Here is a 24,487-nt window from a genome sequence, read left to right on the forward strand (position 1 = left end):
TTATTCTAAAAGCTGACTCTACACATTAAAGTTAGAATTTCAGGGGCTGACTCGGAGGTGTAGCTCAAGTAATCAAAGCATTTGCCTAAGTCCCTGGTTATCATTACAGTACCCAAACTGAAACCAAACAAACAGAAAACAACACAATGGAAAAGGGAGGTGTGTGTGTGTGTGTGTGTGTGTGTTTCTTATAGATATTGATGGTTCAAAACACACTTAAACTACAAGGAGTAAACCTTGGCAGAGGAAATGAGTTCAGAGAGGATGGGGGAGACAGCCCATTCTCATGAAAACAACTGACAGGCTGACTTTCAGATGTCACATTGTGACATTCCATATTTGCCAGGAGGCTTCACTATGCATTTTCACTTACAATCATTTGTCCCCTAGTAAAGAGAAAAGTGGATTAACAATAGAGAAAAGAAATCACAGTTGCTTTTTATCTAGTTGGAACAGAATGCAAACTATGTGCATTTTGTAAAAGATACTTGTTATATTTTTGTTTCCATGACAAAATAAATTATAAACCTCACACTAGAAAGGGCTCAATGTCCTTTCTCTGTTCTAGACCTAACACATAATCCATTATAAACGGAGCTGGAAGACCTTCCAGATTATCCCAGTTCAATGTCTACCACCAGTGTGGAGACTCACGGCTATCTGTAACCCCAGTTTGAGAGGACCAATGAATGCTTCTGGCCTTAGGGGAACTGTATGCATGCGATGAACATACACACACATAACATGTAAAATAATAATGGAATAAAACTTAAAAATGTGTTAAAACATTACTTTTCTGCATAAATTAGAGCCAGAGTTTGTAAGGCTGTCACAGGAGGGGAAATCTCTTAGGGAAAGGGGCAAAGTTCAAGGAAGGAGTCAGTAACACCTAGTTCATTGTTTCTGCAGGTGGCCAGGACTGAGGTTGCTTTCCCCTGTGAGGCTCCAGGGAGGAGGGAGGGGGAGGGAACAGGGACAAGGCAAACAAAGCAATCTTCCAAGAGTCAACCCCCAGAATAGAAGAAGAAGGGCCCAAGCTTAGCAGAAAGGACACATGGGGCAGAGTTGACATGAACTGGAGTGCTATTGTCCTACTTGGTAGACACTGCTGTCTACTGTTCAACTGTAACACTGTAGCAGGCTGTCCTCAGGGCAAGCTCTTCAGATCTACAGCCCAGGAGGGTGAACTGTACAGATTGGTGCTTCTAAGACAGCCCACCCTTGCTCACCACACTCCTGGATAATGACTCCTATCCTCGAGGGACACAGAGCAAGCTCACCTAAGGCTCACATGCTTGCAAACTTTTATTTTCTGTAATCTGTGTATTTGTGTATTATTTACTGTGTAAAGCATCAGGTGTAAAGTGAGTTAGTACTGCGAGTTAAAATGCGAAAGAGGAACCAGCTTTTAAGTAAAATCAGGATTACCTGGCAAATTGCATCCAAAAAAACTGACATTGTGAATATATTGGATATTCAATAAATTCTGACATTCTGGTGACACAAAATGAGATACAAGGTTTATCTAGAGAATGATAAGGCATGGGCATCTCTAAAGTTTATGCAGTATAAACTCGTTGGCATTTGAACCTTTTACATACTTTTCAGATCAGACATGACAACAGTTGGCACATTTTCTGCCTCAGAGGAAGAAGACATAAAAGTTCTTAAAAGATCCCACTCAGGTATCTTGTCTTTGGCTCAGAAAACCAAGAATTCTTAGGACGCAAGAGGAAGTTCAGATCCTAGCTTTCTTCCGGGACCACTGCAACGCCCAGAGGGCGCCCTCACCTCGAGTCCGGGCCGCAGGTGGGCGAAGTGGGACGGGGGCGTGGTCTCAAGGGTGGGCCCGGGGCGTGGTTTAGAGGGTGGGTCCTAGGGCGTGGCGCTGGCCCGGAGGTCTGGAGCGTAGAAGGCTGAGCGCGCCAGTATCCGCTTGGCGAGCGGATCCAGCGGTCTCTCGTGCGCCCTGCAGGCACAGGCTCCAGGTAACCTAGGTCGGGCCAGCGGTAGGGTAGCCCGGCAGAGTTGGACAGCACCGAGCCGGATTTAACGGGCGGGACGGGCTGTGCCCAGGAGGGAGTGGAGCTGGAGCAGGGAGAGAGGTTCCGGGCTTGGTCCGGGCATCCCGGGCTAGGATGGAGCAGGAGTCCTCTTCCCACTCTCCTTCCGGTCCCTCGGTGGGACTCGGATACACGTGGCATCTAGAAGTCACTTTCTGACCACTCTTTCCCGGACTGGTGTAATGAGTAAGGGCTTAGAAATCTGGGTTGGTTGCAGGCGTGCAAAGTAAAGGCGAACGGTTACAGCGGTGTCTTGGGCGCCAAGGACTTAAACTTCTTAAGCCCATAGCCCATCGTAGAGACCATAGAGATGTTTGTGACTCCCTGTTAGAGCACCAACCGAGAAGCCAGCGCTGGGGCAGAGGCAACTGCCTTAGGGTGATTGCAATCAGTCCTGCCAGTCTGGGGTCCAAGCAGTCGCCGCTCTTCTTCTTGCCTTGGGCTGCAGGTCTGTTACGAAAAGAGGTAATTCTTCTTAGACACGTTACTTCTTTAGTTTTTGCTTTTTCTTGAGTTATTAGTTTTTCTCTTCTTTTTTTCTCCCTCCCTCTCCCCTCCCTCTTTCTTTCTCTCTCTCTCTCTTTCTTTCTTTCTTTCGTCTTTCCTTCTCTCTTTCATCTGGCTCCGAACTCAGAGAGATCCTCCTGCCTCTGTCTACCAAGGTTAAAGATGAGCACCATCACACCTCAAGAGTGAGAAGTCCGTCTCACTTGCAGCTGCTCCCAGTCTCAGTTCTTTCACTGCAGAACAAAAAATGCGCTCTCTCTCCCCCCACCCCCACGCACAACTGTGAAGGATCCTCCTCCTGTGGAGGATACGAACTTGGCTCTGCAAAAACTTAAGTGTCAGATTGATGTGTACTCTTTATCTTTCCTTTTCACTCCAGAAGGGAACTGTTTTGTTACACATAATGGAGCTAGAGGCAAACTGGGAGGAGGTAGGGTTTATAAAGCACCCGTGCGTTGACTTGAGAAGGAGAGTGGGTGGGGCTGTGACCTGAATTTGGTGGTGGTGGTGGGGTAGTAATATGGTTTCTTCCTCTGGCCTGCTGCCCCTATTTAGAGCTGTTCTGAAAGGCAGGTTTGTCTTCTGGAAAGGAAGAGGAGGGGTAAATGGTTTTTTTTTTTAAAGATCAGAGTAAATTATCTGTTAGTAGACAGGGGCCCCTCTGCAGGAGGATTGGAAGAAGATTTCAGTTCTGGAAAGATGGAAGAAAACTACAGGTATTTCTACTTTGCTTCTTCCTTCCTTCCACCTTCTTTTCTTTTTCAGGCTTTAAGGGTGGGAAACCTTGCTTTCTTAGAAACGGCCAATTTAGAAATTATGTGGTAGAAAAAAAAAATAGTACTGTTGGAAAGTCTTTTCTGAATGTCAGATGCAGTTTTGTATTAGTTTGTTCGAGACAGGTTCTCATTGTATAGCTCAGGCTGGCCTCAAAGTCTGGGTCGGCTTCCTAAGTACTGGGATTTCAGGCATATGTAGCACGGCTGGCTCAAATGCTGTTTGCTATGGAGTATGTAGTACTTCAACTGCACTGAGTAATGTAGCCTTGTATATGGACAGATAAGGATCCCTGAGGCTATTTCTAGTATTCATCTTAATAAACGAGCAATGTGCTTACAATTCTGGGTCAGGATGTCAAATACCCAACTCTGCTGAAAAGAGTGTTTGTTCCCAGGTGACTGTTGTTGTAAAGCAAGTGTGGTATACTCTTGTGGGGACTACTGGGGACTATATTCTTAGCTTTGACGATGGAGGTGCGGGTTGATACTCTCAGGTTTCCTTTGGAGACAAATGTCACACGTGTTTATAGGACTGTTGACACTTTTGACCAAATAGATTTCATTTTGTGATGGAGTCTGTACAACCTGCAACTCACTGTGAAAGCTGAGAATGACTTTGAGCTTCTAATCCATCTGTACTCACTTTCCAGGAGCTGGAATTGTAGATGAGCACCACCAATCCCCTTATATGTATGGTATTGGGAAGAAAACCCAGAGCTTTCTTCCTGGCAAGCTAGTACTGTACACATCAAGCTGTGGCCCTAGCTTCTGGCTAGATGTGCGTGTGTGTGTGACAGGAGATTGTTGTGTACTTTATAGGACTTTTACCAGCATTCCTGTACCCACCAGGTGCTCTAAGACCCTCCCCTACTCCAGTGACAATAAACTCATACGGCTTCAGACATTGCCAAGGATTTCCCTGAGGAGCAAAGTAGAACACTGAGGGTGGAAATTGGTTTACATAGGAAATGCTCTAAGTATCAAGTGGACTATTGGTTTAAGTACTTCCTATCAACGAGTAGAGAAGCTATCAGTAAATTAAAATGCCTCAAAATATGAGTCTTTTTTTTTTTATTACAAAGAGCTCAGCGTTCTTATTCCCTGTAAATGGTTTCTGTACCCTGCCAAGTTTTACCGCCACAAAAATTTCAGGTGTTTATGCCGTTGTAAAACTTGGTAAGAGTCTAGCATTAGAAACTCAAAGCTGGAGAAGAAATACTAGGGGATTGGGAGATCCATCAGTGGTTAAAAGGGCAGTTGCTGCTCTTACAGAGAATCAGAATTCAGTTTCCAGAACCAGTGTTGAACAGCTCACAAGTGACTGTAAGACCAGCTTCAAAGGGTCCTATGCCCTCTTCAGGTTTTCTTTCGTTAGCTGCATGCACAGGCACAAAGTTATAAACACACACAGACATGAGCACATAGGCACTAAAATAAATAAATAGATAAATAAATAAATCTTTTAAAAAAGGAATAGTAAACTAATTTTGATATTTCTTTTAATATACTTATTTTTTCTTTCAGCTATTTGAAGTTAGAGAAGTATCTACTGGCGGTGCACATTGAATAGAGAAAGTTGACAGTCTGAAGTAACAGCCCCAAAGAAAACTAAACAAGAATACCGAGTGCACACCTTTAACTCTAGTTCTCAAGAGGCTGGAATAGACAGATTAATGGTTCAAGGTTCTCCTGGGCTACCTAGAGACCCTTCTTCAACAAACACACAAGATCAGCTGAGACTCAGTGTGAATAAAGCCATTGTGGTGGCTCAGCAGGAAGAGATGTCTGCTGCCAAGCCCGACTGCCTGACTTCAATCCCGGGCTCCCATATGGTAGAAGAAAATCAACCTTTAGCCAACAGCATTCTGCTGTGCATTTCTGTAGTCTGAGAACCCAAAAATTAAGGGAAAGAGTACCTTAAAATACCCGTAATAACTGATATGGAAAGGAATTGTAGGCCTTAGAGCAATAAGCTCAGGGAACTAACAGCATAGCCCAGGCTATGAAAGGTGAATTCTTATCCAGGAGTCGGTTGGAGTTGGCCCCTTCAGAAATTAATTTGTAGAACTCAGAACTAGATACATAATTTGGGAGATTGTTTGTTTGTTTGTTTAAAATGTAAAAAACGTAGGCTGGTGGCAACAGAGTATTTAAGGGGCCCCATGTGATGGACTCACAGGTTGTGTATCAAGTGACGTTGGCTCCATTAAAGCTCTCTGTCCATAGCTAAATGGAGGATGGTAACCCTCAATAGCAAATCTCCCAAATGCAGTGGTGCTACCACCGAACACTGGAGTCTCTTGTTTTTGCTTTTCTCTGTGCCAGGAGGGGATCAAACCCAGGGCTTTGCTCCACCTAGGCAGGTACACCTCCTGTGGGCTTTGTCCCCCCTACGTGAGTCATTGATCTGTAATTTTCCATCCAATTAGGAAATTCCAAAGAAATCCCCCCCATGGTTCAATTTTGTGTGTGTGTGTGTGTGTGTGTGTGTGTGTGTGTGTGTGTGAGTAGTAGTAGTAGTAGCCCTCATTCCTTGGGGTTCTGGGTACCTTCATTGCTTGTTCAATCAGGAGTTCACTGAACAGCTGTTTGCTGACAGGTGTTGTTGGTTCTGGGCCTCCAGCTGCGACCATGACTGAATGAATGGCTCTGCAGTTCTTCACTGCATCCTTGAGTCTGTTGGCTAGAGAAAGGCAGACAAGCACCCAGTCACAGGTTATCCTAATCCTAAGTGGCAGTGTTTGTTGAAAAGGATGGGGTGTTGTTTGTTGAGCAAGGGCCCCTTGCATGGTTTAGGGGAGACCTGGAAGGTCTCTTTCACTGTAAGTTGTGTTTGATATTTAACATACCCAAAAAGTGAACAGGAATCAACCAGATAAGTTAGGAGATGGGTTTCTAAGAGAAGAATGTTGCACTCAAGAGGAAAATGGCTGGGATGAAGGCTTTGGGTCATTTGTAGGATCTTGGATATGATGGTAGTAGTCATACCCACTCGTGGGTTTTCAAATGGTCATCCTGCCACTGTGCAGAGTGCTGTTTGAGGAGTGGGTACTGCTGAGACTTGTGGTGCCCTTGTGGGGCACCAGTGTGAGAAACTCCTTTTTACCCCCAGAGAGAGCAGCACCAAAGGCTTCAGCTCCTCATCCAGACATATGGCTCAGCCTGTGCAGTCATGTGCAGCCACCCAGGCCAGTGCCACCCAGTGCCCCTACAGTCACCCAAGGATAGTGTGATGGATGAAATATAATAACAGAGACAATGAGACTTGGTTTGTGGCTGAAATCAGAAATAGAGTGGAGATTAACTAATACTGCTGACGGGGCGGTGGGGGTGGGGGGACAAGATGACTCAGAAGTTTGTGGTGTGAACATCTGAGTGGGGGTGGGGATAGGGAAAGCATTTATGGTGCTGGAAGCACCAGTGTAGGGGTAGAGGTAGGTGGAAGGGCAGGATGAGGTTGGCACCAGGTTAGGGAGAGAAGGTAATTTCCCTCGGGAGCTGTTTTGCTTGTGAAACAACCAAATGGAGCAGAGGAGCCGGCAACTAGGAAGATCTGGGATGGCAGTGTCTGTAGACCTTGGAAGAGTCTGCAGACCTGGGTATTAAAGCCTTCACAGAGAGGAAAAGTCTTTTCCAGCAGCTAAGGACCATTCCTTGTGCTGGGAAAGAGGCCAGTTACGACTGCTGTTCATAAGGAACCGGGTACACATGCAGGCTAGGCAGAAAACCTGGCGTCTGTGGTTTCCGGGGTTGTTTGCTTTTGGGTTTTTTGTTTTGTTTTGTTTTGTTTTGTTTTGGTCTGGTCAGAATTGAGCTGGGAGACATTGTTTGTTCCTGGAAACATCTGGTAGATAAGTGGCTAATAAAGTATGGGGAAATAGAGGGTGGGACCAAATTCCAGAGACAAGGACAGTGGGGCAGGGGTGGTGGGAGGGGGGAGGATGGATGAAGATGCTTTGTATCTGGGACTCAAACTTCATCTCAATTTGCACAAAAGAAAGAAGTAAGACCATTAGCTGAGTTTGTTTCTGAAGTAGTGTATTTATTTCTTGAACTAGTGTATGTTTTTAAAGCTTCTTCTTTTTAAAAATATTAATTTTGCTGTGCTAGGGATTGGGCCCACGAAAGACAAGCACTCTTCTACTGAACTGCAGTCCAGCCTGCTGGAGTATTTTCTGGTGCCAAAGTCCATGACTGAGCTCTAGGAAAAACCGTTCAGAATGGTGTTCAGTGCTATTGAGTTAATTTGTCCTGCGAAGAGGTGACCAGAAACCCTGCTCACCAAAGGTGGGGCCAATGAGAGACTGCAGGGTCCCACCTAAGTCTGTCTTGATGAGCCAGTGGGAACACCAGTGAGGGGTAAGAAATGTGGGTGGACCAGAGAATGGCCTCAGTCCTTTCTGGACCTAGGTTGTGGCCTCACTCTTTGGACACTTTCTGGACTAGTCACAGACTTTTGTTTACACTGTGAACTTCTTAGCTTCCAGCTAACATGGTAATCTAGGGCTTTTTCCTACGTCATTTTGTAAACAGTGAACCGTTTGATAAGTTACTTCATATGCCACCAAAAGCTTGTCTATGGTTACTGTAAAGACAAGGAAGTACCACTCTCCCTTAAGAAGCCCACACCCAATCTTGGATCTATTTGTAGTCTTCCTCTAAGAACCTCTGTGTCTGTCAACTCCTGTGCTTAAATTCCAGTAGTGATCTCTGACAGAACTTCGTGAGCTGCTGTGGTGACCATGTTTAGCTGAGTGTCTGCCCTACATTGAGCCCTGCTTCCTGCTTGGGTGACTTAATGTCAGTTACACCTTACATGGATCTTAGCAATTTTGCCAAGATTGCCAAAGGACAGTCTTGAGTGCCATTCCTTAGAAACTACATTTAAATTTTTTGTTATTGTTTGTTTTGATTTTTTGATTCAGGATTTTTTGTTGTTGGTGGTTTTTTTTTTTTTTTTTTGGTATAGCTCTGGCTGCCCTAGAACTCATTCTGTAGACCAGGCTGGCTTTGAGCTCAGAACTCAAATGATTCTGCTGCATCTGATTCCAGAAGGCTGAGATTAAAGGCGTATACCACCACTGCCTGGCTACACTTAGATAGTTGAGATATAGTTTGTTATTGATCTAGTGCTTGGTGATAAGGCTAGGTTAGATTTGGCTAGGCTAGCTGTCCAAGGAGCCCCAGAGATCTGCTTGTCTCTTCTCAGTGCTGAGATTACAAATGTGTGTCACTATGTCTAGCTTTCTCTTCTTCCTCTTCTTCCTCTTCTTTCTCCTCCTCTTGTTCTTTTTCTTAACATGGTTTCTGGGGGTGGAACTCAGGTCTTCATGCTTGTTGAGCAAGTACTATACTGACCCTGACAGAAGCACTCTACCTTGATGCCTCAGGCTTATAATCAAGGCAGTGGGGTTGGGGGCGGGGAGGAATCAGTGGATCCAAGGAGCTTGCTGGGCAGAATCTGCATCCGTACTTGAGGTTCAGTGAGATACTCTGCCTCAAAAAAGGAAGCAGGGGACTGACTGACTGAAAGATACCTAAGATTGACCTGGTTTCTACATGCATATGTAAGTACATGTCTGTGTACCTGCCTATCCTTACATGTGAACATGTACACACATAGTGCCAGACTGTGAAGAGTGATTGGTACACTGTTTTTTCCTGGAATATATAACATATATTATATAGCATTGTATATAGTAATATATCTAATATAATATATAATATATTACACATGTATAATCTCTCGTGTATCTCATTGTGCTTATAAATGAAATTATTTGCCAACTAGAGTGTATTTATAGGGTGGGAGTATCACTCAGTAGGATACTTGCTAGCATGTGGAAGACCTCAAGTTTGATCCCTAGCTCTGCCCAAAAGTAACATAAAAACTTCCCATGTAAACATATGGCAATGTTACAATGACTTAAACATCTGGTGATGTGATATCTTATTCTATTAGCTACTACTTTTGTCACATGGTGGTCACATGCTGTTGTTGAGAATCAGCCTAAGCCATTTTGCTTGCTTTCTTAAGCCCATCGGTGAGGGGTCTTGCTCTCTGGACAGCAGTGTGAGAACAGGTAAAAGTAAACATTGACAAGCAAGTCTCAGGTCAGTGCTGTTATCAGTGCAGGCTCTGACTAAGCCTTCTGTGAAAGGTCAGCTGTAGGATTCAGCTGGAGTCAGGTAGTCAAGAATTTTCTGGAATCAGCCACTGGACATAGGAATGTGTCTAGGGTACTGTCTCACTAGCCAGGTTTGCTTGCTTTGTCGTTGTAAGGGGAATGTAGAATTGTCGGTATGTATGTCTAACCTTCAACAGTTGGAGCATAAGAGCTCAATTTATTAATTTGTAAGATGGAATTTGCCAGTGGGAGTGAAGTCTTCTTCCTTTCCCTGGGTAATAGAACCATTAGGACTTAGGAAGCCTTGTTGTAGTTACCATGTGGCCTTTCCTAAAACTGCATGAGCCTTAGTTCTCATATACCACAGGCTGTAGGTGGAAACCTACACTTAAGTATGTCATATAGCCTGTGTGCATGTGTGCATGTGCGTGTGTGTGTGTGTATGTGTGTGTGTGTGCATGTGTGTGAGTCTGTGTGTGTGTGTGTGCATGTATGTATGTCTGTCTCTGTGTGTGCGTGTGTGTGCGTGCATGTGTGTGTGTGTGAGTCTGTGTGTGTGTGTGTGAGTCTGTGTGTGCGTGTGTGTGCATGCATGTGTATGTGTGTGTGTGAGTCTGTGTGTGTGTGTGCATGTATGTATGTCTGTCTCTGTGTGTGCGTGTGTGTGCATGCATGTGTGTGTGTGTGTCTGTGTGTGTGTATGTGTGTGTGTGTGTGTCTGTGTGTGTGCATGTGTGTGCGTATGTCTGTCTCTGTGTGTGTGCATGTGTGTGTGTGCATGTGTGTGTGTGTGAGAGTCTGTGTGCGTGTGTGTGTGTGCATGTGTGTATGTCTGTCTCTGTGTGTGTGTGTGCATGTGTGTGAGTCTGTGTATGTGTGTGTGTGTGTGTGTGTATACTTTTGTACTCTTTTGTACTCTTGTACTCTTTTGTACTTTTGTACTCTTTTTTATGCAGGGATCAAACACAGGACCTCAGGTATGCTTGACAAATATTTACTATTGATATAAATTTTATCTTTCTGATAAAATATTTTTGAAGTAAATTATATAAAATGTAATGATCATATAAAGTGTAGCCAAAAAATGCATTAAGAAAAAAAAAAAGCAAAAAGATGGGGCTGGAGAACTTGGTCAGTAGTTACAAGCACTTGTTTTTGCAAATGACCTGGTTTTAATTCCCAGCATCTACCTGGAAGCTCAACTCCTCCTCAGGTACCACCATGCATGTGGTACACAGACATTATGCAGGCAAAACACTCATATACATAAAATAATAATAAAAAATTAAAACAAACTTACACAATTGTCGTTAACATCAAGTGTTTTATTTAGTGTCATAGGTATCTCTAACATTTAGAAGAAGTGTGTCCTTTGTGCTAAATCACTCCCATTGTGAGGGGAGCTCTTCTTCGGTAGACATGATTTTGAAACAAACAGGAAGTTAGTAGTGGTCTAGAAGGATTGCTCAGTGGTTACTGCATTTGCAGAGGACATAGTTCAATTCCCAGCACCTATGCAAAGTAGCTTATGATAGATGGTCTGAAACTCTAGTTCCAGGAAATCAGATGCCTCTAGCCTCTCTGAGTCCCTATACTCACATGCACACACACATACACACTCACATGCAACACGCACATGCACACACACAAATGTGTACCTTAAAAATAGATACATAAGAAGTTTACATTATAATAAAGATTGATAGATTGATCATGGCCATTAATATTTTATGTCAAAAATGAATTCTATTAATTTATCTTTGAATAGCCTAGTTGACCAGTACAGAATTATTTGTTGTTGATAGTAAAAGTTATCTGAATTGAAAAGGGAATGTAGGAAGAGAAGCCATATTTGAATGATAATGACCGCAAGAAAATGTCAGATTTCATTCCTCCCAAAGTGCAGAACTAAGCGGTGACCGTGGAGAGGAGTGTGGAAGGACACGGTCCAGGCTGGGTGTAGCCTCTACATCCCACACCATCATGACCTTTAGAAAGCCATTTAGAACTGGGTGTGGTTGTGCATGCCTTTAATGCCAACATTTGAAGTCAGAGGCTAAGAGATATCTGAGTTCGAAGCCAGCTTGGTCTCTAAAATCCAGCCATGGCGAAAAAAGGAGCCCCTCTTTACAAAGCAAACAAGCAGAAAAAAAGTCATTTAGACCTTCATGGTCTCTTTTCTCATCAATTAAATCAGCACTTGGATCTTTAAACTAGAACAACTTTTTTTCTTTAGGATTCTGGACATGTAAGTTGGTGAAATGCTGTTATGTGTTTCTGGCTTTAAATGTTTGCCTTATTATCTGAAGGACTAAGAAATAAACCCAGAAGCATAGAACCTTGTTTCTTTATGGCAACATTTTTCTTAAATTACAGGACAGCAGTATGTACCCACACCCAAAAGACCCAGTAACTATGCCTGGGACTCTGTTCTCCAAAGTTCTTTTCAGTTTTACAATGACACATTGTTCCAAAAATAATGTTTAATTACCCTTATGAAGTCTGCAATTTTCTCTAGAAGGCTTAGCAAATAAACACTGTGAGTTCCTTGAGAGCTGGTCCTATGAATTATTTATTTTATATTTGGAACCTGGAGTCTGTTTTGAGTAAGGTGCTCAGTGTGGAATTATAATTGAATACACTGAAGAATTTCATAGTAACTTTGAATTACATTGGAGTATCTGGTAGCATGCTGGAAAAAGAAAGGGTTTTCTCTGGGTTGGAGAGATGGTTCAGTGGCTAAGAGTGGACCCAAGTTCACAACCCCAGCACCCATGTCAAAGCTGCATATGCCTGTATTCACAGCAGTAGAGAACAGAGACTAAGGGACCTAGGAACTCACTGGCCAGCAAGCCTAGCCAAATGGTGAACTTCTGTTTCCCTGAGAGACCGTGTCTTAGGCAGTGAGGTAAGAGAGAGGGTGATAGAGGAAGATATCGCCCCTCCCATGTCTTCTTCTCACCCCTGAATGTTGGGGGTTGAGGCTAGCCTGCATTACATAGCTAGACCTGTGAAAGAAATACATTTAAATTTCTTTTTTTTTTCCCCACATGCCCCTTAAAATTTTTTGAAAGTAGACACTGCAGCGTAGAGACCTTAAGGCCTATCTGGAGTCTGAATTATTACTTAAGTGATGGTTTCCAGGGATCCGGCTGTGTCTGGCTGGCTCCAGAGGTCATTGTGATCAGATTCTCCTGTTCCTCATTTGTGAGCAAACTCAAGAGAAAGTATTGAAGCCATATCTGATTGTGAAGAATACGGAAGGGAACCTTGGTGAGGGACCTACCGCATCACAGCTGAAACGGCGACAAATGTCTTAGAGTCTATGCATGTGTTTCGTGGAGTTAAAATAATTTCAGAACGTTGCAGATGAAGTGGTACTATGTAACTTATGGTTCATTTGGAAAGCATTCAAGGTGTACAGAGATTTATAAATACTGGTATAGGAATGCTTTTCCTGGGAATTCCAAAGAAATCCTTTAAAAGAAAGCAAAGCTAGAAGTGTACTAAGATATTTATAGCAAATGCTCATAACAGTGTAATTTGGAATTACCCAAATTCAGCTCCAAGACACAAGTTGTGGTGTAAACAGTAAAGATTCTTGATATCCAGGAAATGAAAAAGGCAGAAGATAATGCCCACAGCCTGTTAGTGTGAGCAAATAGGAGAGTCTGTAACATTCACAGGTACTTATGGAAAGCAGTAGAGAAGTGTGAACCCGGGGCCAGGGAAGGCTCAGTGGCCTTGCCTGTCGTATGCAAGACCCTCGGTTGGATACCCTGCAACCCTCCAAATGGAGTGAATCTGAAAAATATGAAATGGTACCATTGTGAATTTGTTTTTGAGAATATATCATGGTGCTTTGTGAATATTTGTACTGGGGCTTATGTTGGAGTATTGATTCCTGTTTAAAAATTTAAAACTTCCTTCTTTGAGAATTTTACACATGTGTACTATGTATTTTGATCATGTGCATTCCCCAGTCCTCACCTCCAGAGCCCCCACCCTCTACCCCCAGAATTCAACTTTAGTGACCTCTCCCTTTCCTCTTTTAAAACAAATGTAACTCACTGGATCCAAAATCCCTGCTATTCAGACCTCATGGCTGTGGAACCATTGGAGCATGGACAACCCACCAGACTCCTCTAGTTAGCATCAATGGCTTGAATCAATGAATTCCTTCTTCATCCATGCTGGAATGTTGACTGGCTTGACTGATGTCTTCCATATCTCAGTCTATAATTTTTGTTGTTTTGTTTTTTGAGACAGGGTCTGTCAGTGTAGCCCTGGCTGTCCCAGAACTTGCTATGTAGTCTAGGCTGCCCTTAAACTCACACAGATCCTTCTGCCTCTTGGTAATTTTCTGTTTTGTTTTGGTTTTTTGATACAGGGTTTCTCTGTGTAGCCTTGGCTATACTGGAACTCACTCTGTAGACCAAGCTGGCCTGGAACTCATTCAGTAGACTAGGCTGGCCTGGAACTTGGAGATCCACAAGCCTCTGCGTCCCAAGTGCTGGGATTAAAGGCCTTAATTGCCTAGCATAGTTTATAATTAAAAAGCAAAACGCTGGAATGAAAATCTAAAATGCAAATATAAATTTAATTTTAATTAAATTATTTAACTCAAATAAAATTCCTCTATAGGGAAAAAAAGGTGCTCACTGAATAATTTTGAGTATGTGCTTCCCACCTTTTTTTTTTCATTGTGCATGTTTGATATATTTACCTGTATACTTTTTTTAATGATCATATTAGAATATAATAACTAATTATGATTTCGTCTCAGGAACATTTTAAGATGTCATTACATTGAGAAATGCTTGGTTTTGGAGATAGGGTTTTTGTTTGTTTGTTTGTTTGTTTTTGTTTTGTTTTTTTGAGATGGGGTTTCTCTATGTAGCCCTGGCTGTCCTGGACCTCACTCTGTAGATCAGGCTGGCCTCGAACTCAGAAATCTGCCTGCCTCTGCCTCCCAAGTGCTGGGATTAAAGGCGTGCGCCACCACCACCTGGCCTTTGGAGATGGTTTTAAATTTAACAACTGTATCTAAAAGTGAACATGGTGGGTGACGTTTCCCAGTTGGATTTTGAAGCAATATAAAGTCATATGCAGAGGCCAGGTCATGAAGAAGCCTCTAGGGGCTTGGGGATGATACTCTTCATAGGAGAGTTTATGATATCCAACCTGCAGGAAGACTGGAGTAGGGAGTGGGGAGTATGTGGAAATCTAGGGGACACACAGGGAGCCATTAATGATTGCCTGCTGTGTGGTTCCTGGCTATAAATAAAGCCTGTGTTTTGGTCTCTGTCCAGAGTGTCGGCCCTTCCTCATCCCTGACTGTTGCTAAACTAGAGCAGATGATCACAAGGTCCTGGAGAACAAAAATGGCTACTCAGAGGGTTATGATGAGGACTAAATGAGAATGCATATGAAACTCTTGCTCATTACTAATGTAACCATTCCTCTAAGTGGTGGGGATGGTAATGCCTTTAATCCAAGTGCTTGGGAGGCAGGGGCAGGAGCAGGGGCAGGGGCAGGGGCAGGGGCAGGGGCAGGGGCAGGGGCAGGGGCAGAGACAGAGGCAGGTGGATCTCAAACAAACTCTGTCTCAAAAACAAAAAGAAAATGAGAATAGGAGGAGGTGAAAGAAGAAAGAAGAGGAGGGGGAGGAAGAAGAGGAGGAGGATGGGAAGGAGGAAGCAAACGAATCCATAGTTTTGGACATTTTTGCATTCATCTTCAGATGCACATCAAATTCAAAGCCATGCATTATGAGAAGTAGATAATTTGATTTAAGCTTACACCACTGTCCCCATTCCCAGCAGGCCTAAGACACAGCAGACAACCTCTCCAGCCCTGACCCTTGTGAACCTGCTAAGGAGCAGCTAAGAACACTAACACTCAGGAATTTGGCACCTCTGACCAAATTCACCACTCTCCCTTTCTAACTTTAAAGTGTAGAAACAGTGGGATAATCCCCAAGTAGGATGAGAACTCTACCCAAAGAGGAGGCCTGAGGTTTGGGGGTTCTTTATGAATGCCCTTTCTTGTAGAAGCCAACAGTGGGTGCTTTGGATTCCTGCTCTGTTCCTTGACTCCCTGACCCACTGCAACTTGGGCCATGTGGGTACAGAACTTGAGTTTCTTTGTCTGGAGGCAGATTCATTGAACAGAAAAGCATTGAAGAGGCTGCCCTACATGCATAGTCAAAGCATGCTAGCCTCAGCCCCATGATCTCTATTTTTAGATGAGGAAACTTAACACTCAAAAGGGGTTAAGGTTCCTACTGTCTGTTAGGAAGTGGGAAGTTAGTTTATATACATTTCTCCTTGCCTTCACCTCTTTTGGCCCAGTGTCTTCTAATAGTGAGTGAAGGGCTTCAAGGATGCAGTGCCCATGTGATTCATGGGAGGGACCATGGGGAAGACAGTGAGCTGAGATTTCTAACATGCCAGGAGCAAATAGGAAAAGAGCTCTTGTCATTGCTAATAAGTAGCCTTGTACTGTCATTCAGAATGAAGAGTATGTCAATAATCACATTTACCAAACCAAAGGTATGAAACTTGGAGGCAGCCTCTCAAACGGTGTTTGAATTTCTGGAGCTAAGGAAGCAATGGGGTGATGGGAGGATTTGTGGTGGGGTTTGATCAGAGCCTTGGGCCTGTCACATGACAAACAGAATGGGCTGAAGTTTCTTCTGGCTTAGTTTCCACAGCAACAGGAATCTCTGCCGAAGAGCTGCTACTGGTTATCTTCATGTCTTAGTGAGAAAAACCTGGAGTGGACAAAATGAACCTGAGAGTATTTGTTTCTGTCAAACTGTGCTGCCATAGTTACACTTATAGAATAACATACTGGGGCATTCAGAAAAGAGGAATAGACGTAAGACACCCACAGGCTGTCACTTGGAAGCGGCCAGGAGATTCTTTTCTGGCTTTTTGGCCTGTGATGATAATGAGGTTGAAGATTCCTTTTAGACACTATTTTCTCTGTATGTATGAGCAGATATGAGTCTGTTGGGTCTGTTGACCAGCTCTCCAGCTGCCTGAGCAGCCTAAGAGGGAGGGGCTATCCCTGTGAAAGGCGGAGTTACTCACACTTCAAGATGTTGGGGTAATACTACACCAGCTTGGCTGAGGAAGCAGAGCAACCTTTGAGACAAGGATTCTGCAATCTTTGTTCAGAGCAAATCTGAAGTTCTGTTTTCATTTTTTTCCTTCCTTCCTTCCTTCCTTCCTTCCTTCCTTCCTTCCTTCCTTCCCTCCTCCCCTCCTCCCCTCCTCCCTTCCTTCCCTCCTTCCCTCCTTCCTTCCTTCCCTTCTTTTTTAACAGGTGCTGGTGATTGAACCCCAAGCCTTGTACATGCTAGGCAGGCACACCTATTGCTGAGCTACAACCCCAGCTCCTCTCTAAACTCTTACACCATGGAAGTAGAGCTGTCTGTCCTTTTCCCCCTGAGAATAACCTTACTTCCTACCTACCTGTGTTCTATTAACAATTCCTTCCAGTGTCTGAGTAAAAGTCACTTAAAATATGCTTCTGAGTTATGTGCTTTGGGACTGAGTGTAGTTCAGTTCAGTATATTGTCTTTGCCTAGCATGAGTAAGGCTGCTTTGGGCTTGAGCCCCAGCACTACAAAGAGGTAGGTAGGTGGATAGACAGACAGATGAATGGTAGACCGACAGATACGTGCTGCTGTCCTGCACTAATTTGGCTACTCTTGTACCTTGTACAACTGGGATCTGAGAGAATCTGTCCTTTTGTGTCTTTGTATTTTAGTTAATATAGTCCCTTTGGAGTCATCAGTATTAGAATGTGACTGCTTCTTTTAAGGATGAATACCATTCCACTCTGTTAACAGAACACATTTTGTTTCTTCTTCTAGCTTCTAATGTGATGTCTTTTTGGTACTTGGTTGGGTACTTATGGGCTTCCTTTGGCTTTCAAGGAAGTATGTGAAATGTACAAAATTGCCATAGTGAAAATCACGTGTATTTCTAGCACAAAATTTTAGGTTGAAAGAGAGCTTTGGTAAAGGATATTAGTAATGGAGAAATAAAGCTAGGATGAGGGAGGGGAGCTTTTGTTGTGGAAAACACAGTGTTATATTAAACCTTGAAGTCCCCTTTGAATTGAGTGGGAAAACCTGCCCCTAATTCCCCAGTTCCCTCTCATCCTTGGCTTTGACTGTTCTCTATTGTAGTGTCTATATTCAATGGAGTCCAAGGGAGGTCTTGCTGTGATAAGAAGCTCTCTGCAAGTGTTCTGATGCCAGCAAACTCTCCTCAGGAGAAAGACTCATGCAGGCCAGCACCAGCTTTCTTTCATCTTTGATCTTTCTGTGTGTGTGCGTGTGAATGTGTGTGTTTGTATCTGTGTGTGTGTATGAGAAACAAACAGGCAGATATACACAGAGACACAGGCATCTGGAAGACACAGCCTATTTTATGGTTTCTCTGTACTTCCTGCTTGTAAAGAAAACTTTCAGAGCAGTGTCTTCATTCTTCCTTAACTACCTTCCAGTTAGGAAAAGGTCTGAACACTTCCATTATTATTGGAATGGTCTATGTAGACCAGACAGGCCTTGAATTCACAGAGATCCAGCTGCCTCAGCCTCTTCTGTACTGGGATTCAAGGGCCCAGCTGCAATTCCTCGTTTTACAGGTAAGAGATCCTGAAAGATCCTGGGGCAGAGCAGAGTTGACTTTGGAGCCAGGTGGCCGTGCTTCTGCAAAGTGGCCTGCTTCTCAGGTGTGCACGTTTTGTAAAAACTTTGTGTGTGTGTGTGTGTGTGTGTGTGTGTGTGTGTGTGTGTGTGTGTGTGTGTGTGTGAGAGAGAGAGAGAGAGAGAGAGAGAGAGAGAGAGAGAGAGAGAGAGACACTCCGTTTGACCCTTCTACCACATGCATCTGGTGTGCAAAGAAGCAAGTCAAGTTGCACAACCTGAAGATAAACTACATTACCTCTTACTCACCTTCCTGTTGGCTGACTGTGCACCAGACTCTACTTCCTTCCTGTGTTCCTTGCCTGAGGTCTCTACTTCCTGAGCAGACATAACATGAGGGAATGCCTTATCTCCTCAGACCTCAACCCTCCCCTTTGTTGAGATTCAAGTCACCTGTGATTGACTAAGCCGAAGCCAGCTGGAATTCCTTTCTACCACCTCACCCCCTTCTTTCTTCTGTGCATCCCCTGGGGACTGCTTCATCTTTCCTGCAAACTGTGTGGGCAGCAAAGTCAGCTTCCTTCTCTGCTGGTGTTCATGGCTCTGTCTTTCGGGGATTGTGCTGAGACAAGGGGAGGAGGGAACACTGCCCACTAATGGGTGAAGTGTGAGAAATTCCCCAAGTGAGGTTTAGTCTCAGTTCTGAAATGAGTAAGAAGTATTTCTGTAGATTTCTCCCTGCCTTTAGTTCAGCCGTGAGGACTGGTTTTTCTTCTGTAGGTGATATATAGTTGAAGCCTAATTTTGTTTCATCTCAGTGAAAATTAGTTAAGAAGGCATTCATGTGTCACTAATGTGCACCAAGTAGTCTAGGATAGAATAGTATAAAGTGTTATATATAATTAAACAGAGGCTAGAACTGTACCAAGAAAGCGGTGACAAAAACGAAATCTCCATCCCTATGCTTCTTCTCAAGACTTAGGACTTACACAGGCTCTTTGCTTGCTTGCTTATGTATTTTTGTTTTGTTTTGTTTGTTTTGTTCTGTTTTGTTTTGTGTAGTCCTGGCTGTCATGAAACTCCCCCTGGGGATCAATCAGGTCTTGAACTCACAGATTCCCCTGCCTCTGCTGGTATTAAGGGCATGTTCCGTCACATCCAGCTGAAGCACCTAAGTTTACAACCTGATAGGCCAACTTTATATGTCTCAATTTTTAAGATGTAGTCTTTGAGGGTAGAGAGGTGGCTCAGTGGTTAACAGTATAGTCTGTGTTTCCAGTGGATTAGAGTTTGGTTTCCAGCACCTACATGAGGTGGCTCACAACCACCTATAACTCACTAGTACCAAGGGATTTAATGCCTCTGGCCTCTGTGGACACATGTATAAACCCATACACACATATACACATAATTAAAGCTTAACGGTACATTTTTAAAAATAAAAATGAAGTCATTCCCTGGTGTAGATGTAACATGGGAATTTAATTATTTTTTAAAAACTTATTTTAAGTATATTACTGTTTTGTCTGCACATAAGTGTACCACATGCATTCAGAAGCTGGAAGATGGATGTCAGGTCTCTTAAGACTGGCATTACAGTTGTTTTTACAGTATGGAGACAAGGCTCCTGGGCCATCAGTGAAGAAGTTCTGTGTGAGTAGCAGTAGGAGCAGAGGATAGAGGATTTGCATTATATATATATATTTAAGTTCATTTTTTTTTGCTTATATGTGTGTGTGTGTGCATGCTGCACATCTGTGAGGGTGGGTGCCCATGTATCATAATAGGCATGTGGATGTCAGAGGACAGCTTTTAGAGTCAGCTTTCTCCTGCTATTGCATCTGGGTATTGAACGCAAGTCATTATTAGGTCTGCACTGCAAGCCACTTTACCTGCTGAGCCATTTTATTGGCCAAGATTGTTTCTGTTTGTTTGCTTCTTCCTCCTCTTCTTTTCCTCCTCCTCTTCTTTCTCCTCCTCGTCTTCCCCCACTTCTTCCTCTTTATCTTCCCTTCTCCCTCCCTCCCTCCCTCCCTCCCTCCCTCCCTCCCTCCCTCCCTCCCTCCCTTCCTTCCTTCCTTCCTTCCTTCTTTCCTTCCTTCCTTTCCTGCCATTTGGTGTGCTTTCATTTATGAGAAAAAATCAGGATCTGATATAGGTTAGGCAGGCCTTGAACTCTTGGTTCTCTTGCATCTACCTCACAAGCACTGGGATTATACAGATGTATACCACTATGCCCAGCTTTGTGAAATCCTAATGTTGACAGAGCAAGTATATGATAACGAGGTAATAACAACAAGATGATTTTAAGTATTTATTTTATTTAGTGAGTTTGAGTGTTTGCCTGCTGTTGCATGAGATATTTAAAATGGCGGCATCCGATCTGGCTTGTAGTTACAGAGCCACCATGTTCCTGACTAGGCTAGGCCTGTGGCCACAAGCGGAGGCAGCGTATTCTCAGCCCTCACTCAGCTCAAGTGGCCAGCTCAGGTGGCCAGAGACACTGGCCCTGCCACCCACAAGATGCCAGCGTAGGAGATGGCTCTGCCAATCTTCCATGCTGTCTCCACAAGGCTGGGCTGAGCTTAGACCATCCTGCCATCCACACAGTACCCGGTATGAATGAGACTCTAATGTGTAAAGATTATCTAATATCTTTATATATTTGATAGTACTCAATAACAAGATGGCCATACAATTAGAGGTGTTACCCAATACCCAACCTAGATATATCAACTATGTTTGACTGCTAGAAACACGAGGACGTCTACTGCCATGTTCCCTGTTCCCCTTTCTCTCTCTCTGTCTCTGTCTCTCTCTCTCATTCTCTCTCCCCTAGCTCCACCTCTTCCTTCTCCTCTTCCTCTCCTTACTCCTCCTCTTCCTCTCCTTACTCCTCCCACCTTAGCTCCTCCCAAATTTCAGAGAAAATATGCCCCTACAGCCTGCATACTTGTGCACCATGTGTGTGTTTGAAGCCCATGGAGGCCAGCAGAGGACACTGAGTCCTGTGGAACTGGAGTTACAACTGGTTGTGAGCTATGATGTGGGTATAGGAATTGAACTCTGATCCTTGCCCTTAACTGCTGAGCCACCTCTCAAAGCCCTAAAATCAGTTTTAATACAGACTGAACAAACATCCAACTCTTTTGCTCTACCTACTGCAAGCTTCTGTTTAGGTGGAATAGATATCATTGATATTAATAATACTTATGGTATTAGAAACCGCAAGGGGTGGGGATTGATGAAGAGATGGGTCAGTAGTTAAGAACAAGTTCAGTTCCCAGTGCTCACATCAAATGGTTCACAACCACCTGCAACACCAGCCTGAGGGCTTCTAACACCCTCTGGCCCTTTGTAGACACTGGCACACACACATAGTTAAGAACAAATAGGTATTTAAATATACTTTATGTGAAAATAACAACAGTAAATCTGTCACATCGAAACAGAAGTCATCATTTTTGAAATCTTTTTTTAAAGATGTTAGCTGGCAAGAAGGAAAAAATTAGGACAGTAGTGCTTTACATATTTAAGCTGAACTTAAAATAGCCGCATTGTAATCTTTGTTTCCACAGCTATTCTGTTGAGAAATTGCATATCACAGAGCCCCTGGTAATATCTATGAAGCAATAGAGGAAGGATGCCTAGTGCTCGGTGTTCTGCAATGCTTTAAAGACTTAACGAGTACTTTTATTTTCTGTCTACTGTAAGCTGGTGCTTATGTTTGAAAAGGCTAAGTGTTAGCATGCCATGATTTCTCTTCTGTTTTGTGTTTCCAAATTAACATTCTTTCTTTTTTTCTTCTTTCTTCTTTGTGAGACAATGGCTTGTTGTGTCACCCTGACAAAGTCTATTAACTTGTTGTGTAGACTAGGCTGGCCTATGAAACTCAGAAGGATCACCTGCCTCTGACCTCAGAGTACTGGGATTAAAGGTCTGAGAGGATAGATAGATGCTACACTCTTACTTGTTCAGCAATCATCTGGTGATCAGCTATGCCTGGCACTGGGTTTGACTGTCCTTTCTTTACCACGTAATCAGATTTTGGCTGTAATATTCTAAATAAATACTCTTTTCAATGGACCCCAAAAAAGGCTACCCAGTGCCACTTATAAAAAATGTCTGTGTTGCTTAATGTTTTGTTTCCCCACAGCGGGAGCCTCAGAAAACTCCAGACAAATTTTGAGAGCAGTAGATCCATGGCAAGAGATTTCTTTGTAGTTGGAGTCTCTTTCACTGAATCTAAGCAGATCTCAGTGAGTGACATACAACAGTGGGCAGGTAATAGAAATCACCTTCTAAGAGGACTGGGAAGGGCAAAGGACGTGCATTCCTAAAGGAAGAGGGGCTGTGACGGTGCAGATAACAAGAAAGAAGAACCCCGCCCACGTGTCCAGTCCTTGCCCTCAGCCGTCTCTTTTTAGCCGTCTCTTGGCCGCTCCTGGTGGCACTTTGGGCTTTCTCACTGGAGTCACAATCCGGAGACACTTGTATGGCTTGGTTTTACACACAGGAGTTGGTATCCTGCTCATGTCACAGCAGTCTCTGAGAGAGACTGAGCACAAGAGTATTGCCTGGGATGAGATGCTAACTGGAGAGATTTAGGCCATGCTTCCTGCTGCAGTGGGATACAGGGTCTGCCCTGGATGCCCATATGGTTATATAGGTGTGTGCATATATTTTGTGTACATGTTTATTTTATTCTTATCTATCATCTATCTATCTACCTACCTACCTACCTACCTACCTACCTACTTATTTGTTTTTCAAGATAGGATTTCTTTGGGCTGTCTTGGAACTCACTCTGTATACCAGGCTTCACTCAAACTCATCAAGATCTGCCTGCCTCTGCCTCTGCCTCCTAAGTGCTGAGATTCTTTAATCTGGGTGCCACTGCCACCCAGTACATGTGCAGTTTTTAAGGAATATTTCTATTGCTTTAAAAATTGTATGGCAGCGTCAGTGATATGACTCAGGTAACATGCTTGCCTAGTATGCAGAAAGCCTTGGTTTGTGTTGTGTGCAATCACCTCTCCAAATTCTTGCATTGGAACTGATGAGATGGCTCAGTGGGTAAAAGTTCTTGCTGTCAAGCCTGATGACCTGAGTTTGATCCTTGGGACCTACCTACATGGTGGAATCAACTTCTATAAGTTATTCTTTGACCTCGATGTGAGTACTGTGGCAGGCAGGTACATGCACACATAACACCCCCCCAACACACACACACACACATACATGTGAGAATAGAAAGCCTTTTTGTTGTTGTTTTTTAAGATAGGGTCTCACTATGTAGCTCTGGCTATCCTGGAGGTTACTATGTAGACCAGGCTGGCCTTGACCTCCCAGAGATCTGCCAGCCTCTGCCTCTTGAGTGCTGGGATTAAAGGTGTGCACCACCTTGCCCAGCTTCTTCTGTCTTGCTGTAGAGGCCAAGCTGAACTGGTACTTGAACCTCTTGTCTGCCTTCTAAATGCTGGGATTATACTTGTGGGCCACCATGCTTGATTCTTTTTTTTTTTTTTAATTATTAAAAATGGACTTGTCGGGTCTCAGACTCTTTGCATATCTAGAAATGAGCTCAAGCTGGACTCTAGAAGGATTTCTGGGGTTAGATAAAAGCCACTGTTGATTAGAAACTTGTGAAATGGCTTCTCCATCCCCCAAAGAGTTTTTCATCGCCGCTAGTCCTTATAATCCAGGTGACTTGTCTGCCCCTTCCCTCTCTGTTGTCCACTCTTGCTGTCTGCACCACTCCCCTGCTTCTCCAGCCCTGGCCGTGTCCAGTCTGTGCTTCTCTCTTCTCTGGTCTCTTCCAGATGCCTCTGGATATTTTCTCTCTTATTCCCAATAAAAATCCTTCCCCATAATGCAGTGGATATGTCAATGGTTTACACACAGTCATAATGAAGGTCTAGCCTGAGCCACAGCGTACATTTCTTAAAATACTTACTGTTCCAAATTTTCCTCTTTATGCAGTGGTCTTTCTGTAAATTAACTTATACTTGTGTGTGGTTTGGGGGATGAATATATGAGTGAATTTTTTTTTTTATTTTGAGAAATAGATGTGTGTCCTGGTTATATCAAATAGATTGTGGTTTTGAAATGTCCTCATCTGCATTGGCCGTCTTCTTGTGTTTCTTGCATATTCCAAGATGAATCTGATCTGACAATCAGTGGTTTGCCGGCCTTGCTTGCATCTTCTGTAAAAATAGCCCTGCCCTGGCTTTCACCCGTAGCCCTCCCTGACTTGTTCCTGACTGATCCTTACATACTGAACTGTGGAAAATAGTCATTTCTTGGTTAAATAAAGGTAGAAAGAGGCCTTTGTTTTATAGCAGCAAG

The 24,487-nt window shown here is 43.5% G+C and overlaps 1 protein-coding gene across 3 annotated transcripts in view; it reads left to right on the forward strand.

Moving 5' to 3' along the window:
* Nucleotides 1–1,940: 1,940 nt before the first annotated feature.
* Nucleotides 1,941–24,487, forward strand: part of Gcnt1 (glucosaminyl (N-acetyl) transferase 1) — a 33,290-nt gene continuing 10,743 nt past the window's right edge. Inside the window, exon 1 of one of the 3 annotated variants that reach the window (XM_028770158.1) lies at nt 1,941–1,988. The gene's annotated coding sequence lies outside the window, so the exon portion shown is untranslated. Of the gene's footprint in view, nt 1,989–2,421; nt 2,529–7,663; nt 7,706–24,487 lie in introns of those variants that run through there. The other 2 variants (XM_028770159.1, XM_028770160.1) reach the window with 2 other exon arrangements.

This window comes from Grammomys surdaster, unplaced genomic scaffold (assembly GCF_004785775.1).
Source record: "Grammomys surdaster isolate TR1022 unplaced genomic scaffold, NIH_TR_1.0 198, whole genome shotgun sequence".
In the NCBI taxonomy this organism is placed as follows: domain Eukaryota; kingdom Metazoa; phylum Chordata; class Mammalia; order Rodentia; family Muridae; genus Grammomys; species Grammomys surdaster.